Below are 16,972 nucleotides of genomic sequence, written 5' to 3'. Positions count from 1 at the left end.
TGCTGTCATCACATGTGACAGTGTCCCGTTATCAGCATCGGAAGTTGGTACGAATGTGCAACATGCCCCCCCAATTCTTTTGCAAACACCACCGTCCAATGCCGTGATAAGATCTAAGACATATCTGTTTTGCATCATCATCAGGCGCAATGCTCGGAGCAATATTTTTATGATGTTGAATCCTTCTTCAGTGTCGTTAGCCAGCTGGATGAGCTCCCAGCGTGTTATCTGCAGCCATTTCGCGTTTGCCCTTGCTTGAACGCCTGGTGCTAGGAACGATGCAAAGAATGTTTCTGTAGATGAGAAAAGCTTATACTGCTGTGGGATTTTAGCAAGGAGTTCTGACGATTTGGACGAAATATAATTGGATCTTTTGCTGCGTGACAACATAGAGGGTAATTCATAGAATTTCGCAGAAAAGTGTCGCAAGCGGCTGGCGCAGAGTGTCCGCGTGCGATTGTCTGCGCCAGGCACGTGCGCTAAAACCGATTTCCGCGCACAGCGTATTCATGGATTTTAGGCTCCCAAACCAGCCGTGGCGCAGAGTATCGCAGCGACCCTGCAGCAGCGCCAGTAACGCCCCCAAGAACGCCCTCGCGCAAGGAAAAGCCATCAAAATCGCTAAATCATCGCAAAGGGCTGCGCTAACCCTGGACCAGTTTACAGGGCTGCCAAACAAGGAACGCAAAGCGGGTAACGTTCATATCAGGGGTACGCGGGAAGTTTTACACGCGATTAGCCAGGGTACGTGTATTACAGGGGTACGCGGGAAGTTTAACACGCGATTGGCCAGGGTACGTGTATTAGAGGGGTACACGTGAAGTTTTACATGCGATTAGCCAGGGCACGTGTATTACAGGGGTACGCGGGAATTATCACACGCGATTTGGCTGGGTAGGTGTATTACAGGGGTACACGGGAAGTTTTACACGCGATTTGGCTGGGTACGTGTATTACAGGGGTGCGCTGGAATTATCACACGCGATTGGGCCAGGTACGTGTATTACAGGGGTGCGCGGGAATTATCACACGCGATTTGGCTGGGTAAGTGGATTACAGGGGTGCGTGGGAAGTTACACACGCGATTAGGCTGGGTGGGTCCTCACAGGTGTTCCCTGTACACCCTCCACGGCCCCTGCAGGCAGCCCACAAAACAGGGGACTACCCTGCACACCTGCTCATGTCCCCCTGCACCCCCACCCCCCAGCCACCAGGGGCAGCCTCCACCAGGCCCCCACCCATGTCTACCACCACCCCCGCCCCCAGCCACCAGGGGCAGCCTCCACCAGGCCCCCACCCATGTCCCCCTGCACCCCCACCCCCCAGCCACCAGGGGCAGCCTCCACCAGGCCCCCACTCATGTCTACCACCACCCCCACCCCCCAGCCACCAGGGGCAGCCTCCACCAGGCCCCCACCCATGTCTACCACCACCCCAGCCCCCCAGCCACCAGGGGCAGCCTCCACCGGGCCCCCACCCATGTCCCCCTGCACCCCCACCCCCCAGCCACCAGGGGCAGCCTCCACCAGGCCCCCACCCATGTCTACCACCACCCCCGCCCCCCAGCCACCAGGGGCAGCCTCCACCAGGCCCCCACCCATGTCCCCCTGCACCCCCACCCCCCAGCCACCAGGGGCAGCCTCCACCAGGCCCCCACTCATGTCTCCCTGCACCCCCATCCCCCAGCCACCAGGGGCAGCCTCCACCAGGCCCCCACTCATGTCTACCACCCCACCCCCACCCCCCAGCAGTGCAGGGGCACCCTCCACCAGGCCCCCACTCATGTCTCCCACCACCCCCACCCCCCAGCCACCAGGGGCAGCCTCCACCAGGCCCCCACTCATGTCTCCCACCACCCCACCCCCCAGCCACCAGGGGCAGCCTCCACCAGGCCCCCACTCATGTCTCCCTGCACCCCCATACCCCAGCCACCAGGGGCAGCCTCCACCAGGCCCCCACTCATGTCTCCCACCACCCCCACCCCCCAGCCACCAGGGGCAGCCTCCACCAGGCCCCCACTCATGTCCCCTATCACCCCCACCCCCCAGCCACCAGGGGCAGCCTCCACCAGGGCCCCACTCATGTCTCCCACCACCCCACCCCCCAGCAGTGCAGGGGCACCCTCCACCAGGCCCCCACTCATGTCCCCTATCACCCCCACCCCCCAGCCACCAGGGGCACCCTCCACCAGGCCCCCACCCATGTCTCCCACCACCCCCACCCCACAGCCACCAGGGGAAGCCTCCACCAGGCCCCCACTCATGTGCCCTATCACCCCCACCCCCCAGCACTGTGGGGCACCTGCCAGCAGGCCCCAACCCATGTCACCCACCACCCCCACCCCCCAGCAGTGCAGGGGCAGCCTCCACCAGGCCCCCACTCATGTCCCCTATCACCCCACCCCCCAGCAGTGCAGGGGCACCCTCCACCAGGCCCCCACTCATGTCCCCTATCACCCCCACCCCCCAGCCACCAGGGGAAGCCTCCACCAGGCGCCCACCCATGTCCCCCTGCACCCCACCCCCCAGCCACCAGGGGAAGCCTCCACCAGGCCCCCACCCATGTCTACCACCCTTCCCACCCCCCAGCAGTGCAGGGGCACCCTCCACCAGGCCCCCACTCATGTCTCCCAGCGTGCTACGTGTATTTCAGGGGTGCGCGGGAAGTCCCACTCGCGAATAGCCTGGGCGCGTGTATTTCAGGGGTGCGCGGGAAGTTCCACACGCGAATAGCCTGGGCGCATGCATTTCAGGGGTGCGCGGGAAGTTTTACACGCGACTTCAGCAGGGTACGTGTATTTCAGGTATGCGCGGGAATTCTCACACGCGATTTGGCTTGGTACGTGTATTACAGGGGTGCGTGGGAAGTTACACACGCGATTAGGCTGGGTGGGTCCTCACAGGTGTTCCCTGTACACCCTCCACGGCCCCTGCAGGCAGCCCACAAAACAGGGGACTACCCTGCACACCTGCTCATGTCACCCACCACCCCCACCCTCCACCATCCAGGGGCACCCTCCACCAGGCCCCCACTCATGCCCGACTCATGTCTCCCACCACCCCCACCCCCCAGCACTGTGGGGCACCTGCCAGCAGGCCCCAACCCATGTCACCCACCACCCCCACCCCCCAGCAGTGCAGGGGCAGCCTCCACCAGGCCCCCACCCATGTCTCCCACCACCCCCACCCCCCAGCAGTGCAGGGGCAGCCCCCACCAGGCCCCCACTCATGTCCCCTACCACCCCCACCCCCCCAGTCACCAGGGGCAGCCCCCACCAGGCCCCCACTCATGTCCCCTATCACCCCCACCCCCCCAGTCACCAGGGGCAGCCCCCACCAGGCCCCCACTCATGTCCCCTATCACCCCCACCCCCCAGCAGTGCAGGGGCAGCAGGCAGTCAGGCAGCAGCAGGTGGGAGCGTGCTCGGGCTCTGGGGGGCAGTAGTTCGGCCTTCCGGGCAGGAGCGTGGTATTCCGTGTGCGTACGCGTGGCCAGCTTGGTACGGAGTGATTTTGCACGTGAAAATCCTGCACGTCAGCGTGAAAACTGAGGAAAGGCCCTCAGCGCGTAAGCGCGTCTGTGACGTGACCCGCACAGGTGTTTCCCACACAGCACGTGATGACAGAGCACACGTGGAAAGACTGCACGTCAGAGTGTAATCGCGTGTGATTGGTGGAAATGGCCCTACACGCAGAAGTGACAAAGCGTGTGATTGGTGGAAATGGCCCTACACGCAGAAGTGACAAAGCGTGTGATTGGTGGAAATGGCCCTACACGCAGAAGTGACAAAGCGTGTAATTGGTGGAAATGGCCCTACACGCAGAAGTGACAAAGCATGTAATAGGTGGAAATGGCCCTAGCGCGTACACGCCGCGTAAGTGACGCTGGACGTGTGGGCCTGTATAAAAGGTACGTGTAGAACACGTTTTCCTTGTACGTGCTTTTCGTGGAGAGCGAGTGGGTGAATTCTGTACTTCTTGTCGTTTCACACGCGATTTACTTCATGGCGTTTCAAGTTCGTATTCCCTGTTACCTCTGACAGCTTTTTCTCTTTTTTCTCTTTTACTGGTTTACCTGGGCCTGTTCCCTCAAACAGTGTTCCCTTCTACTGTTGTCCTGTCTCCTCAGACAGCGGACAAATCTTCTTTTGGCGGGGGTGTTGCCAACCAAACGTGCTCCTTTTACACGCTCGTTTACCAGGCAGACGGTGAGTCACGCACGTATCTAACATCTGTGCTTGCCCCGTGTGTAGCCTACCCCTTCAGAGGTCATTCTAGGCTGTGTGTGACACGCATACGTTCATTCTTGTGTTTCTGGGTGCCACAGCGTAGTGCAGGTTTTTCTTTCTGCACACGTGGTCTAGGAGGGGTTGCGTGCACGTCATCTCCCTTTTTTGGGCCTCCTGTGCGTTGCGTGACCCGTCATCTTTCCCCAGGGGTTACATTCAGCCTTGCTAGAGCACTAGGGTACAATTACCATCTGGTACCCAACCCCTTTGACCCCCAATTGCCCAGGACAATAGTCTACATCCACTCCCATACGCACATTAACATCAGTGCCATGGCTGGGAGGCGAGGATTCCGTAAGGGTGGCAAAGGTGGAAGAGCCACAAGTGGTGGCCGTGGTGGATCCGGTAGGGGACGTGGTCGTAACTTGCAGGGTGAGCCTGTCCCCCCATGTGTGGAGGACCAGTCACGGGCACCCATAATCCCCCCTCTCCCCCCCTCCCATTGAGGCTGATGTGGCTGACACCATCCATGCTCAGCCCTTGTTGGACCAGCCCATTGTGGCACCAGACCTGGCTAACTCCATGGCTGACTTCCAGGTCAGCAGGGCTATGACACGTGCGCTGGTGCACGTTGATGCCATCATGCCACGTGGATCTGGGGCAGCAAGGTCATCTGCTGCACCAAGGAGGCAGGGCGGAGAGGCTGCAGGGGCAGCTGCGGCTCCATCCACCCCAGCCCTCACACACCCAGCCAGGACAGTGTCGGTCCTAGTCCATGCTGCTGACATTCCCCCTGACACCATCACACTAGAGCCAATGCCTGCACCAACTCCCATGCTGAGTGTGCAATCCCACACTCCTGATACAGAGTCCACCAGGGCTCCTGCCCCTAGTGTCCAGAGCGGCGCAGGACACTCAGGATCACCACCACCTTCCAAGCGGAAGAGGAAGAGTGCTCGTCCGGCACAGGCTGAAGCCCCAGACACGGCTACACAGTCCGGCCCGTCCAGGAAGCCCAGCTTCACGGATGACGAACTGAATGCACTTGTCGAGTATGTGTCCGGACATGACAACGAGATGGTCATTGTTGCAGGATCCAAGACCACACCTGCACAACGCCAGGCACACTGGCAGACCGTTGCGGACATCTTAAGTGCCCTTGGAATCGTGAGGCGCACAGCCAATGATTGCTATAAGCGCTGGAATGACCTAAAGCGCAGGGCAAAGAGTAAGCTGGCCTCAAGTCATGCCGCAACTCTAGTGACTGGAGGTGGGTCTCCAGTAGTAGACATGGAACTCACTCCACATGAGTCAGTCGCTGGGACCTACGTCACGGAGGAACAGATCCAAGGCGTGGGAGATCTGGCTGATTACGAGGCATTGTCCGGTGAGTGCACATGCATGTGTGTGTCATCCATGTGCATGGTGTGTGTGTGAGGGCTTCTGTTCGGGTGCCAGGTGAGAGTGTGTGCGCCTGAGTCGTATGGGTCAGCCATGTGCTTCATGCAATCCTTCCTGCGCAGCTGCATTTGGCCATAGCAGTATCCCTTCTGCCAACAGTAGACATCTAGCCCAACTGCACGCCAGTTGCCCTTGAAGTGTCACCTTGCCACAACATATTTGCTTCTTTTTCACTGTTCATTCAGTCAGTTTGTTTGCATTCCACCACTTTCACTAGGCATGTCGCTGTCCACTAGTCACATGTCTGACATGGGTATGGTAAAGTGGAGTGACTTTGTTACCTGGATATCATTTGTACACACATGTCCCTGTGCAATTGGACCATTTCAGACTGGCAGCTACAGGTGAAAAATCTGACCTGTTAGAATTAGAAAAGCAATTACATGCGGGAACTGGACTGAATGAATAGGTGCTGCCCTCCTCTCCATCTTCACTCAATAGCAATGGTACATGCCATCTGTGTGATGGGATGTGTGTTTCACCTGCCAATCACAGGCCAATGTGTGATGCCACTGCCAGGCAGCATGCAGAAAATGTGTTCATCTTCCATCTTGGTGTCATCAGTGTGTGCCATTTGCCTGCACTTCATACTCAGTGAGGGTGCATGCATGGGAGGGTTTAGTCATGTGGGACATGTGTCAATCAAGTACTGGTTCTCTTGCTTCTCAGCCCTCAATGTGTGCCATGGTGCTTATGCCTGTTTCCATTTCTTTGTTTTCATGTCTTTGCAGGGGAAGACGCACCTGATACTGCTGGGGTTGTGGAGATGGTGCAGACCCAGGAGGGGTCCGAGGGCCGACCAACCACCAGTGAGGGACGTGGTGTGGTGGTGGGGGAGAACCCACAAGTGCTGCAGGTCGTGCTCTCAAGGGGTGTCTCTGGCTCCACCTCCCCCGAGCTGTACTCAGGTGTTGATTCGGATGAGACCTACGTGCCGTCGCAGGTGAGTGTTCCAGGGAGGGATTCTGTTCTGTCTCACCCACCTGCACCAGGGTAAGAACCCTCCATGGGGATGTCAGTGTTGGCAGCTACGCCTTCGGTGGTTACGGATGCAGGGTCACACTCCGCGACATCTGATCCTGTTCCTGGGCCAGCAGATCAGAGGGGGAATGCAGTCCTGCAGCCTCAGGCAGTGCCGGCACAGCAAGGCGCAGTTCGCCTTGCCCCAGACAGGTGTGGTGCCCGCCGACGTGGTGGCCGTACGCCACCCGGCAATACCGCATGGGAGCAATCCATTTACGGTATGGCAACCCAACAGGCTGCATCATCCGAGATGATGGCTCAGGCCATGGATAGGGTGGCCACTTCCATTGTCCCCCCAGAAAGGCTTATGGAGCGACTAAAGCAGGCAACCGACTCCATCTGCCAGTCACACAGGGAGGACATGTTGGGGTCCAACAGGGACAGGCGGGCGGCACTGGCGACTCTGCAGGAGGCCATCTCCATTGAGTCCCAGGGCCACAGGGAAGCCCTGAGGCAGGAGCTCCTTCACCTCAGGACGACTCTTGTTGAGCTTGAGGCTTCAACACACCAAAGGACAGAACAGCAGCTGGAGCGTCTCACCCGTACGCTCTCAGCTGAGATGCAGGCAACGAGGGCGGAGGTCCGGGCATCCCGTGAGTTGTTGCATGGGGACCTCCGCACACTCATCCTCCAGAACCAGACCTACCACACCCGCATGCTTGCAGCCATGGAGGAGCAGACTAGGGCCTTGCGTGGGCTGCCTCCCATAGTGCAACCACCTCCGGATGCAGCTGCACAGGGTGATAATAGCGACAGCAGTGATACTCCCACAATAGGGTAGCCGTGTGGGCCATGAGCCCATGGAGGTGTTTTATCTTCCAAGGATCCACGCAGGTGGGTTCTGGTGTGCATCCTGTCCTCGGACCTCCTGGGTGGCCTCCCCAACCCCCCCGGGCCCATCAGGGGCAATTTTTGATTGTTTCTTATTTTTATTTTTATTTTGATTTCTTTTATTCCCAATTTTTTTGGGACGATCTGTTGGCTTCCGTGGTTCCTGTGGGCATACGCTGCATTGTGGCTGGGCACATGCAGGCTTGTAATGTATTTGGTTCAGATGCTTGGGTTTGAGTCACACACACCCCTCCTGCTTCCCGTTTCCATGGGCTTGCAAAGGGTGTGCCCAAGTGACAGTGAATTACACAGTGACGTTGGACTCCCATGAGCTGTGTGGGCAGTCTGTAGTCAATACTGTGTATACATTCCTAGTGCATATTGCTGTTGTGTTGTACACTGCATGTTGCATTGATGTGTAACTCTTCTTCTGTGTCTACCTCCCAATTTGCAGGTCCCTTCCTCATGTCCACACAAGGACCTCTAGTCTGGAGATGGGGTCCATGTTGGCAGCAGTGCACCTACAACTCTACATGGCGACAACACTGCACAGTTGGTAGTGGTGGGAGTGCAGGCATTTCCAGGTGGTGAGACTACTAATATGTAACATTTGTGATGTCATGTTAATGGTACTACGTGCTCAAGTATGTTGTTGGTCCGGCATTGCTGTGAGCATTTCAGGTGTTGCAGGTTTCTAATAGTGCCACTGTACATAGTGAGACTGATGTCATGTTGTGGGGATTACTTTGTTTACCTGCAATTAGCATGACATGGCACGGTGTGTCGTGTGGCGGTGCTGGGGTTGGGTTGGCTGACATGGCACTGTCCTCTTGTTGCATTTTGCAAGTGGGTATTCATTTTAGCTGCTTCAATGTGTAACTTCACAAAACTGCATTGGTGGTGTCTGTGTGGGTAGGGATGCACACATTGTGACACTTCCAGGTGAACAATCTCAGGCTGACATGGTATTCCCGGTTCATTCTCCAGACATTCAGGATCAGTGTCAGGTTGAGTCATCATTGATTGTCAGATGGAATGTGCCAGGGCAGTGTGCACTCCACAGGGGTGTGATTTCTATGTGAAGTAATTAGCCACTAGCTGTGTACGGGCTGCCTCCCCCCGTGCCCTTTACCCTCCCATGCGCAGCGGCTGTGCTTGTGGTTGGGGATGTGGGGCCACCACCATGTCCACGGCCAGGCCCCGGCGTGTTGCAATGTTGTGCAGGACACATGCTGCCACTATGATCCTGCACACTACTGGGGGAGCGTATAACAGCTGCCCGCCAGAACGGTCAAGGGAGCGAAAGCGTGACTTTAGCACTCCGAATGTGCGCTCCACTATGCCCCTGGTTGTAATGTGGGCTGTGTTATATCTTACCTGGGGTGGCGTGGTGGGGTTCCGAATTGGCGCCATCATGTGGGGGCTGAGAGGGTAGGCACTGTCCCCTGTGGAGGTGGTGATTGGTATCATTGGTGGGGTTGTGACCTTGCTCAGTATCCAACATGCATGCATGTGCAGTGGCATACATACTCACCAAGCAGCCATGTATCGCCATGCCGCCCAGCTTCTAGGTCCCGGCTTAGGGTGGACATTCGGTAAATGAAGCTGTCGTGGGTGGAGCCGGGATAGTTGGCATATACTGAGGTGATGATTCCCTTGGCATTACATGCTACCTGCACGTTGATGGAATGCCAGTGCTTGCGGTTCCTATAGATGTGCTCAGATGCCCTGGGGGGACGTAGAGCCACATGGGTGCAGTCGATGGCACCTAGCACTTTGGGGAATCGTGCCACAGCGTAAAAATCCAGGGCGGCAGCATGCCTTTCTGCAGGTGTTCTGGGCAGGTATATGTGCCTGCGGACTGATGGGCGTGCAGTGATGATGTTCAAGACCTGGTGTAGGCAGCGTGACTGGGTGGCCTGTGACACCCCACCCACTATGGCACTTGTCCGCTGAAATGATCCAGTGGCTAAGAAGTGCAGTACATTGAGGACCTTCTCCAGGGGGCTGAGTGCTTGGGAGCACAGGGTGGGTGATGTGAGGTCATCCTCCCACTCACTCACCAGGTCCAGTATAATGTGTGGTGGAAACCTGTACCTCCCATACACCTGGTCATCAGGCATCCCGAAAAGGCTGGTTCTGGGTGTGAATATTCTGGCCCTGACTATCCTCCTCCTCCTCCTTTGGTAGCCCACTGCCACTGCTGCTAGGAACGGTATGTTCATCCTGGCGTCTGAGCTTGTTATTGTTAAAGTCCGCAAATTTATGCTTTGCGCGTGTTCTAGGCGAGCGTGTGACCCGCGCACCCCTGGAATCCAGTTCCCAGTCCAATAGCGTGTGGAAATTCACACGCACCACGGGATACAGCGTGTGACCCGTGCACCCCTGGAATCCAGTTCCCAGTCCAATAGCGTGTGGAAATTCACACGCACCACGGGATACATGTTCGCTGACGTACTTGCGTGTGTAAGTGCCCGCGCACCCATTAAATACACGTACATAGGCCAATCGCGTGTACGCGCACTTTTGTCCAATTACACGCGATGACACTCTGACGTGCAGTATCTCCACGTGTGCCCCGTCATCACGTGCTGAGTGGGGAACACCCGTGCGGGTCACGTCACAGACGCGCTTACGCGCTGAGGGACTCTGGTCCAATAGAATCGTGTATGCGTGCTGACGCGCTTACGCGCTAAGGGCCTTTCCTCGGATTTCACGCTCACGTGCAGGATTTTCACGTGCCAAATCACTCCGTATCAAGCTGGCCACGCGAAAACACACGGAAGACCACGCTCCGGCCCAGAAGGCCGAGTTACTGCCCCCCAGTGCCCCGAGCAGCCTCCCACGTGCCATCTGCTGCTGCCTGCCTGCCTGCCTGCTGCCACCGTGCCCTGCCATTTGGTGCCTGCACATCAGCCATCTGCAGGGGTCCAGTTGCTGTGTCCACCCCTGCTGGAACTGAAGACTCCCGACTGGGATTACATCGCTCCACAGCCCAGCCCCAGGACCCAGTTGCCCACCCACACCTGCCTCTGGGGTTGCCATGTCGGGCACTTCCACATCTGGCACCAGTGGCAACCCCAGGCCAGAGGGGCAGAGGGGCACCAGCTTCACTGTCACCGAAGTTGGTGTCCTGGTGGAGCATGTCCTGGGGCAGTATGATGCCCTCTTTGGATCGTCCCGCGCCAGCAAGGAAGGACGGCAGAGGATCTGGGCCGACTGTGTGGTTGCCATCAACGCGGAGGGGGTGGCAACCCGCGACGTCCTGAAGATCAAGAAGCGCTGGGAGGACTTGAGGTCCAGGACCCTTGTGAAGGCCCGGCGCCTCGTGGAGGGGGGCCGGGGCCGCATGAGTTCCATCCAGATGAGGGTCCTGGAACGCGTACGCCCAGCGCTCCACGCCCAGATCCTTGAGAGGGAGGCCCGTCTGGAGTTGAGCGGTAAGTGTCCATGCATTACTGTGTGAGACAGGGCATGTTGCGGTGTGCTGGTTCTATGATACTTGCCTGTATGTGTGCCATAGGCCATGTATGCATGTATGTGTGCAGGGACATCATGGTAATGCATGTGCGACCAGTGATGTGTGATGCACATGGTTGTTGCATGTGTTGAAATGCCGACATGGGGAGCCCTATGCAGATTTTGAACATGAGAGCATGCCAGTCTCTGTACCTGGACATGGGTGGGGGTGAGGGATGGGTGCTGATGCCAGGTACATATATGGTAGCCATGTCTGTGTGCCTGACCTGCGTGTCTGTGACTTGTGCATGCCATGGATGCATGACACATGTGTGTGACAATGCACAGATTCAGTAAAGCAGCCAAATTACCCTTGTATCCGCTGTGTTTGGTGTGTTTGGGGCCAGATGGATGTGACTGAGGTGAAGTGTGTGCATGTGATAGGCATGAGCCATAATGCATGTGAGTTACATATCATTGAATGTTTCAAGAGTCCATTGGACATGCATGGAAATGTCCATGGCATGCACCATGCCTGTTACTGTGTGTGTTTTGCCTGGACTGACCCATGTGTTGTGGAGGGACATGATGGAAGTGGACTTTGACAGTGGTGCTCATCTGCTATTGCTTCCTGTCTAGGGGACCATTGTACAGTGCCCTGATGCTTGTGTTCTTTGTCTCCCTCTACGCAGCGGCTAGTGAAGAAGAGGGCGGAGACGGCGCTGTGGAGCAAGGCGGCGGGGATGCCCCCACGGCTGCAGCGGAAGGGGTGGGTGAGCCCCCACAGGGGCCTGCTACGGTGGGAGACGGTGAGGAGCCATCCAGGTTGGTGGTTTGCACAGAGGAGGAGGAGGCCGCCACTGGGGCACACATGGGGCCTGGTGGGGGCATCCCTGCTGGTGCAAGTGGTGCAGTCCAGGGCCAGGGGCAGGAGGCAGCACAGGTCACCGTGGAAGGGCCTGTGCATGTCGCTGTCCCTGACCCTGTGAGTGCACCACCATGCACCAGCAGGGATGCCCCGTCCCAGGCCTGTCCGCAGGTAGAGGGGATGTCCATGTCACCTGACTCCCCTCCACCTGCGGACGTGGGAACCCCTGGCCATGCGGAGAAGGTCCTGATTGGGGTCGCGATGCGCACGGCTGTGATTCGTGATGCCGTGCGTGCTTCCTGGGAGGAGCACGCACGTCATCACGAAGTGCACCGTGCCGACGTGGCCCAATTGGGATCGGCCATGTTCGGGGGTTTCCTGCATGTGTTGGCCAATGTGGCGGCCCTCTCCTCCTCTGTGCAGGCTATCCACCAGTCATTCTCCTTGCCGTCTTCCAGCCCAGATGCCACCAGGGCCCCCTGTGGGCCTGCCCCGACCAATGCAGCCAGCTCGGTGGGGATCCCATCCCTCCCACAGTCGGGAGTCAGAGATCCAGCAGGGGTGGACACCACAGCAACTGGACCCCAGCAGATGGAGGATGTGACGGCATCATCGGGCAGGGCACGTGCACGACGGCGTCGGTGGTTTCCATCAGCCTGGATGCCGTCGTGCTGGCACAGGCAGTTGCGTCGGAGGCAGCAGCAGGCTCAACGTGGGAGGCATCATGGCTCGGGGCCATCAACATCAGGGGTGCAGGCATCGGCCGGAGGGCAGGAGAACCCTGGAATGGGAGTGGCTTCCGTGTGGGAGCGGTTGTGCCAGCGGATAGGTGCGGAGCGGCAGCGGGCAGAGGAGGAACGGCTCACGATGGTCAGGGCGGAGGACTCCATGCGGAGGGCGCAGAGGCGGGCTGAGTGCCTCGAGGGTCTTCGCAGGGAGTTTGAGCTTGACACTGCGTTATCCCTGCGGGACCTCGGGGCCAGGGAACAAGCCATTGACCAGGAGTTCGATGATGCCCTGGCCCATGACAACAACCAGTGAGCCGTCCGAATAGCCCGCTGCCTTTGTATATAGTTGTATAGTTAGGGTTAGGTTTCCTTTGTTTTTTTGATTTTTTTTTGGTTGCGATTGGACAATGCACCACTTTTTTGTATATAGTTCAGTTTTTAGTTAGTAGTCATAGTTAGGTTTAATTTGGTTGGGCTCATGGACCCAGGATGATCTTCTTCATGGTTCTTCATTGGCTTATTTTAATTTTTCAGATTATTTTCTTGGACATTCATCTTGTTTTGTTTGATTTGCTTTGTATTTTTTCTTATTTCATTTCCATTCTACTTGCTGTTCAATACATATTTTTTTTGATTCTTCAATGTGTCGTATCATCTCATTGCTTTCAGGCATGTCATGTTGGGTGTTTTGTCATTCACTTGCAGCCATTGTGTGTGACAGACATGTGTTCAATTGCATTATTTAAATTGGGGGTGTAACATGTAATTGCCTTTGATATGTGGGTGGGTGTGATAGTTGGTTGGGCCTTTTGGCAGGGGAGGATGGGCATTACGGACATGATTGGGGAATGTTGGGACCCAGGTGCAGGGGGGCATGGATTGGACATGGGTGGGGGCCTGCTGGCAGGTGCCCCACAGTGCTGGGGGGGTGGGGGTGGTGGGAGACATGGGTGGGGGCCTGGTGGAGGCTGCCCCTGGTGACTGGGGGGGTGGGGGTGCTGGGTGACATGAGTGGGGGCCTGGTGGAGGGTGCCCCTGGTGGCTGGGGGGTGGGGGTGGTGAGAGACATGAGTGGGGGCCTGGTGGAGGGTGACCCTGCACTTCTGGGGTGTGGGGGTGGTGGGTGACATGAGTGGGGGCCTGGTGGAGGGTGCCCCTGGTGGCTGGGGTGTGGGGGTGGTGGGAGACATGAGTGGGGGCCTGGTGGAGGGTGACCCTGGTGGCTGGGGGGTGGGGGTGGTGGGTGACATGAGTGGGGGCCTGGTGGAGCGTGACCCTGCACTGCTGGGGTGTGGGGGTGGTGGGAGACATGAGTGGGGGCCTGGTGGAGGGTGCCCCTGGTGGCTGGGGGGTGGGGGTGGTGGGAGACATGAGTGGGGGCCTGGTGGAGGGTGACCCTGCACTGCTGGGGTTTGGGGGTGGTGGGAGACATAAGTGGGGGCCTGGTGGAGGGTGCCCCTGGTGGCTGGGGGGTGGGGGTGGTGGGAGACATGAGTGGGGGCCTGGTGGAGGGTGACCCTGGTGGCTGGGGGGTGGGGGTGGTGGGAGACATGAGTTGGACATGGGTGGGGGCCTGCTGGCAGGTGCCCCACAGTGCTGGGGGGTGGGGGTGGTGGGGGACATGAGTTGGACATGGGTGGGGGCCTGCTGGCAGGTGCCCCACAGTGCTGGGGGGTGGGGGTGCAAGGGGACATGAGTTGGTGTTCATTAGTTCAAGGAGACATGTGCCTTTGCTGGGGGGCATGCCCATGGTGGGTGGGCTGCCTGCAGGACATGACCAGGGATGCAGGGTAGTCCCCTGTGGTGTGGGCTGCCTGCAGGGGCCGTGGAGGGTGTACAGGGTACACCTGGGAGGACCCACACTGTCAAATCACATGTGGAACTTCCCGCGCACCCCTGAAATACACGCGCCCAGGCTATTCGCGTGTGGAACTTCCCGCGCACCCCTGAAATACACGCGCCCAGGCTATTCGCGTGTGGAACTTCCCGCGCACCCCTGAAATACACGCGCCCAGGCTATTCGCGTGTGGAACTTCCCGCGCACCCCTGAAATACACGCGCCCAGGCTATTCGCGTGTGGAACTTCCCGCGCACCCCTGAAATACACGCGCCCCGAGGCTATTCGCGTGTGGAACTTCCCGCGCACCCCTGAAATACACGCGCCCAGGCTATTCGCGTGTGGAACTTCCCGCGCACCCCTGAAATACACGCGCCCAGGCTATTCGCGTGTGGAACTTCCCGCGCACCCCTGAAATACACGCGCCCAGGCTATTCGCGTGTGGAACTTCCCGCGCACCCCTGAAATACACGCGCCCAGGCTATTCGCGTGTGGAACTTCACGCGCACCCCTGGAATACACGCGCCCCCAGGCTATTCGCGTGTGGAACTTCCCGCGCACCCCTAAAATACACGCGCCCAGGCTATTCGCGTGTGGAACTTCACGCGCACCCCTGGAATACACGTAGCCCGCTCCCCCAGGCCCGATCGCGTGAGGAACTTCACGCGAACCCCTGTAATACACGTAGCCCGCTACCCCAGGCCCGATCGCGTGAGGAACTTCACGCGAACCCCTGTAATACACGTAGCCCGCTCCCCCAGGCCCGATCGCGTGTGAAACTTCACGCGAACCCCTGAAATACACGTAGCACGCTCCCCCAGGCCCGATCGCGTGAGGAACTTCACGCGAACCCCTGTAATACACGTAGCCCGCTCCCCCAGACCCGATCGCGTGTGAAACTTCACGCGAACCCCTGAAATACATGTAGCCCGCTCCCCCAGGCCCGATCGCGTGAATAACTTCACGCGAACCCCTGTGATGCACGTACCCTGCTGAAATCGCGTGTTAGACTTCCCGCGCACCCCGGTATACACGCACACGTATTTTTTGTCAGCGGGTGTCCGTGTTTGTGGGTACCCCTTTGCACGTCATTTTTCCTGGAGGGCCACAGTATGGGACATTGATCATGGCAGTATATAGGTGCTATTTGTTGGCGCACCTTTTGGCACACATTTCTTACAGCCGCAGAGACGCTACCGCCTGCTTTCTTGTGGCGGTCGTGTTTGTGCCTGTGCGCTGGTTTGAGCGTGCGCTTTTTTGCCCTATTCTATTCCATGAATACGTGTTGTAGGCGAGCGTGTGGGCGTTCCGCGCACTTGTGCCCTGTACTTCCCCCGTGACGCCCACGTTTTGGCAAGTTGTTCCCCATTCCGAGTGTTACGCCCGTGTTCGGCCTACTTTTGTTGCGTGCGCCGCGCTATGTGCGAATTTCGCTGTGGCCTGTGCGATTTTCGCTGTGACCTGGCGCACGCTGTTAGATGGCCTGTGCGCCAACGTGCGCCGCGCACTTTTTTATCGCACATCCGCTGGTTTTCTCGCGCACGGCCTTCCATGAATCGACGTGCGCTGCTTTTCGTGCGATTTTCGCAATTGCACTGCGATTTTTGCTATTCCACTGCGATTCGCACGTTTTTGCCCACTTGCGTCGCGCTAATTATTCCATGAATCGGCCTGTTAGTTTTCAACGTTTCTTCTGACAATAGTTCGTATGCTGGGGGCTCTGTGATTGTCCCATAGGGCGCTGTCGATGGTTCAACCGATTGCCCTGCTGCCGATTGGGCGGGTCGATTGGCATGCTGTTGATATGTCAGCCGAAGGCCTTGCTGTAAACTGGACGTGGCTCTCTGGTATCACCATTAGTGCTGAGTGAAGTGTGGCTAGGGCACAAGTGCACCTCCAAGATGCTGGAAGATGCAGGTAAGTTCGTTTGCCACGGATGTATACGAATTGTTCAAACTACAATTGTTCGAATCACAATTGACCTTTGCACAATTGACCGAATTGTGAAGGTCAATTGTTATTACATATCTGCGGGGGGAAACCCCCCGCAACCCCCATTATATATATATATATATATGTATGTATATATATATTCAGTGAAAAAAACGTTGTTAAAGGGACGTTATGGTTAAGTTGCGCTACTAAAAACCTATGAAATTCAGTGAAAAAACGTTGTTAAAGGGACGTTATGGTTCCAAGTAAAACCGAAAAACCCTTGAAATTCGCCAGTTATGGTAAGCTAAGCAACCATAACTCGCGCCACCACCGTGCACTGCTAAGACTAACACCCAGGACATCAAAGATGACATCACAAATGTCATTGATGACATCACTGATGACATCACATGTGTATGTACTTCTCATGAAATATGTGTAGAAGGGATTCTTATTATATTGCGAAAAAAGTGTCAAGAATCATTGCAAGAAATATACCCTAATAAGTGCATTGAACGATGCATTGATATAAATAGCATCCTATTATAGGGTTCTATCTAGTATACTAAGCTACTCATACAGAAACATAACATTGTGTGCAG

General features: G+C 57.3%; 1 protein-coding gene across 1 annotated transcript in view; it reads left to right on the top strand.

Annotated features, from left to right (window-relative positions):
- The window catches only part of LOC138513772 (proto-oncogene Mas-like), a 148,903-nt gene that overhangs the window by 70,377 nt on the left and 61,554 nt on the right, over positions 1 to 16,972 (top strand). The gene's annotated exons all lie outside the window — the stretch shown is intronic.

This window comes from Ambystoma mexicanum, chromosome 12 (assembly GCF_040938575.1).
Source record: "Ambystoma mexicanum isolate Mex_15411 chromosome 12, UKY_AmexF1_1, whole genome shotgun sequence".
In the NCBI taxonomy this organism is placed as follows: domain Eukaryota; kingdom Metazoa; phylum Chordata; class Amphibia; order Caudata; family Ambystomatidae; genus Ambystoma; species Ambystoma mexicanum.
Note: the sequence above shows the minus strand (reverse complement) of the source record. Positions and strands in the feature narration are given on the sequence as shown.